This window comes from Gavialis gangeticus, unplaced genomic scaffold (assembly GCF_001723915.1).
Source record: "Gavialis gangeticus isolate Ggan-Ray unplaced genomic scaffold, GavGan_comp1, whole genome shotgun sequence".
Classification (NCBI taxonomy): Eukaryota; Metazoa; Chordata; order Crocodylia; family Gavialidae; genus Gavialis; species Gavialis gangeticus.
In genome coordinates, this window is record NW_017729000.1 from 49,246,610 (window position 1) to 49,250,434 (window position 3,825).

Genomic DNA, 3,825 nt, shown 5'->3' on the forward strand with positions numbered 1-3,825 from the left:
AGCGACCTCAGGAGATCTTCTAGTTCAGTGGTGCACAACCTTCCGGGCTATGGGCCAGATCAGATCCTGTGCACCAGGATTGGGCCCCACACTCCATCCAGCCAGCACCTGTATACCCAGATTGGGCCTTGAGTCACCACAGCATGCCAATCCTGCATGTTATCAGGCCTAGGGGCTCCCCACAGGTCCAAAAATTTGGCAAAAGGGGAGTGGAAAATAGAACAGCAAATATTTAGACCCATGGGGATGCCTGCTGGCTGGCATGACTCTGTGGGTCAAACATAGGCTGCAGGCTAGGAATTAAGTACCCCATATCTAGTCCAACCCTCCCCTCCACCTCCAACCTGCTCAAAGCAGAATCATCCCTGTTTAAACCATCCTATACAAGTATCTGTCTAACACAGTGGCATTATACTCATCTGGCCTTGTGGGCTGGACCTGGAACATGGAGCTATGCCATCTGGCCTCTCGGGCTGGAATTTGGTGGCAGCAGCATGAATTGCTGTTGCTTCTGGAGAAACAGCAGCCATTGCTTCTTCCACTGCCGTATTTCCAGCCTTGTGGGCAGCCCCATAGCCCGGAAAACATAGCTCTGTGCATCAAATCTGGCCTGTGGGGCTACCTGTTGGCTTGGACATTTCATGGCAGGATGATCACCAGTGGCATTAATTGCTATGGCAAAGAAAGCTGCCACTGCTTGCTATGCTGCCAACTTTCCAGACCTATAAGGAATCCTGTGGACCAGATCTGGCTGCAGGCTGGATCTTCACCACCTCTGACCTAACTTATTTCAAACAAACCTGCACAAACAACTTTCTTGCACAGATACCAGCCACGGTGCCCAAAACCATCAAAAACACCCTAATGCCACAAGTAAAGCAGGTGGACAGGGACAGTGTCAGTAAGTGTCTTATCACTGCAAAGACAGGAAATAGTTAATACACCTGAGGGATCCAATTTTGCATAATTCCTGCTTAATTTTATTCTCTCCTGTGTCCTGCTAAACTTTAGATGTGTCTGGTACTAGTATCATTGATTAATTTAATGGTAATAGATCATATTTATGTGGTCTAGTTAATGCTTATCTATTATTATAAAAATAACTTTCAATTCCAAAAAAATAAATATATAAGCACTAATTTGCATTTCTTACATGATATCACTTGAAAAGTCTCAAAACACTGCAGAATATTTAAATGGAGATCTTAAAGGTAGGTCCCTTAAGGTAGGTCCAAATTTATACTTTCGTGTTTCATTTAGAGATCAAGGACCTGATTTCTGAAAGAGCTCAGTTTCCACTTAGGTACCTCCACGAAGCGGCCAGATTTCTGAATGTGCCAAGCACACAGCAGTTGGTTTCCAGGCCTGAATAAGCCTAATTATATTTTAAGCTTCAAAGATAAGTAGGTCTGTGTGGTGTCCAGTAATAGCTACTGAAATCTGTTTTGTGCACAGCCTTTTTTAAAAAGAGATGACTTATTTAAGTCCTTATAGGTCCCTTCCAACCCTACAAACTATGAAACTATGAAGTAGGAGCCTAACTTGAAGCACTAATTTTAAAAAATCCTGACCTTAATGTTTGTCTATTTTATTGTTTCTTTCTGATTGCAAAGCCTGATGGCTAATGGGTTTTCAATATTTCTCTGCTGTGCCATGAAAGTAACTTAGCATGGTTCTTTTTGTCTTTTCAGCCCCGGTTGTTTCACTGCTTTTTCATGTCCTGTGTGGATTAATAAAATGATCTAGTTCTTCAGTGCTTACTGCTTAAGACCCCACTCAAAGTCATCCCACATGGTAAATTATTTCACTGGTGTGGAATCCCTTGAAATCATCTGGGTGTACTGCGCCAAGGAAAAGGATGCACCTACATTGATTGACTAGCAGCAATGAGGCCTAATTTAGGGAAGTATAAATTAAAAAATGACATAGTAGCATTTCAGTGAAGCTTTTCAGCTGAAGAAGAACATACTGCATTTTAAAGCTTCTCTGAGTCTATCCCAACTATGCAATTGGTCCCATAACAGATAATCACTCACAAAAATCCTTGCCTCTCACCTGTAGGTAAGGGAAGAGGGAGAGAGATTTTTAAAAGTAAGGAAGAAACGTGTTGGGGAAGCTTATACATTTCAAGGGAGGATAGGTCATTTGAGCCGATTGATTAAATTTGTTTCTGGTTGGTTATTTAGCTTCTATTTTAATTAATATTTAAGTTCAGTGTTAGGGGGTCATGGAAATCTATACACCAAAACAAAGTAAAAACCTTAGTTTACAACCATTGCACTATGGGCTGTGATTTTGTCAGATCTTGTAAACTACATAAATCTGAGTTTTACTTGTAATTTTATCTGAGATGTAGAGGGGAAAATGATTCTGTATAAAACAGATCAGACTGCAACTACTTTTTATCCCCTCCTGAGCCTCTCCCTCAGTTCTCATTGCACTTGTCTCACCTTGAGCCTGTAATTTGAAATGCTAAATCAACTGAAGTCCATAATATGAGATCATTTAATTCATGGGTGTGACTTGCAAAATTCCATCAATGGAGTTAGTGTTAGACCATGATATTGTAGCAGTGGTTAAATCTGGAGTCTTGAAGGGCTCAAGGAGAGAAAGGAAGAAGAGAGGAAGAATTCTAAAAGTGTGGAGAGAGCAATGCTGCCCTGGGACTAAAATCTTAGAGGGAGCAAAAAGGCATATCTCCATTAAGGAAGGCAGCAGATGGACTGCAGTACTACACAGCACCAGCCATAAGCAACAGCAACAGAGCTGACTGAGGGCGTATTTTCAGATTCCTGTGCTGACTGAACACTGATGGCTGATACATTCTAGCTTTGCTGCAACAGAAGGTTCAGAAATGAAGGCAGCTCTGCTGATTCCTCCTCACCCTACTGCAGTGATGTTGAAAGGTCGCTCTTTGATTTCTCCTATGGAACCTATAAGGAGGGAGGGGGGCAGGGGACAGAAAGGGGATCCACTCCCACCCTCTCTTCTCTTCTGACAAATGGCTGCCCTTCCTGCACCGTTTGCACTGCGGGCCTCATGCACAGCAAGTATCTGTGGTACCTTCCTCATATCATTAGATTGGATCAAGGACCTCTGCCTCTGCAGTGGCAGGATACAGCCCCAGAGCAAAGCGGGATCTGTGCGCATGCGGGGAGCACGCATGTGGGTATAAATGCACTTGTAACGATGTATAATGACATAATATCATGTAGCTAAGCTCTCTTATAATTTGCTCTTTTTTATAATTATAAGCTCTCATTATTTGCCTATATGCTGGAAGGCCCATCAGGTAAGGACGTCCCTGGCTGGGCCTCCGGGGCAGTGACAGCGGCTATGCATGGTGTGGGCTTGTCCTGTGGCTGTGTTGGACACAGGCCCGGGGGGGAGTGGCCCCCGGCTGGCTCGCTGGTGGGGGGGATGTCGTATGTAGGCTTGCTCGGTGAGGAGAGGCGCTGCGGTTGGGCCTGACAGGAGGGGTGGGGGCTTCCCCCCTCGCGCCAGGGCATATGTTGGGGCACTCGGGCCTCTGCGGGGTGCGCAGCTGGCCCGCGGCCGCCTCCCGCGCCGTCTGCCTGCTGCTCTTGGCGGCCTGCCGCGGTGTCGCTGTTCTCTGCCCCGGTGCTGAAGCGGAGCCAGGCGGAGGCCAGCGCCCCTCCCCCGCCCACTCCGGGCCGTGGCAGCCGCTGGAGCAGAGGAAGCGGAGCTGCGGATGCCGCTGGGCTGCCGGAGGAGGAGAGGCCGGATCCGCCGTCGCAGGGCCGCGAAGCATGGATTTGCTGGGGAGGCGGCCGACCGGGGAGCCTGAGGCGGCGGCGGCGGCGG

At 46.9% G+C, this 3,825-nt stretch overlaps 1 protein-coding gene across 1 annotated transcript in view; it reads left to right on the top strand.

Moving 5' to 3' along the window:
• Window positions 1–2,075: 2,075 nt before the first annotated feature.
• Window positions 2,076–3,825, top strand: part of LOC109290206 (protocadherin alpha-C2-like) — a 5,659-nt gene continuing 3,909 nt past the window's right edge. Inside the window, exon 1 of the mRNA XM_019506615.1 lies at window positions 2,076–3,825. This exon is cut by the window's right edge and continues 3,909 nt beyond it. The gene's annotated coding sequence lies outside the window, so the exon portion shown is untranslated.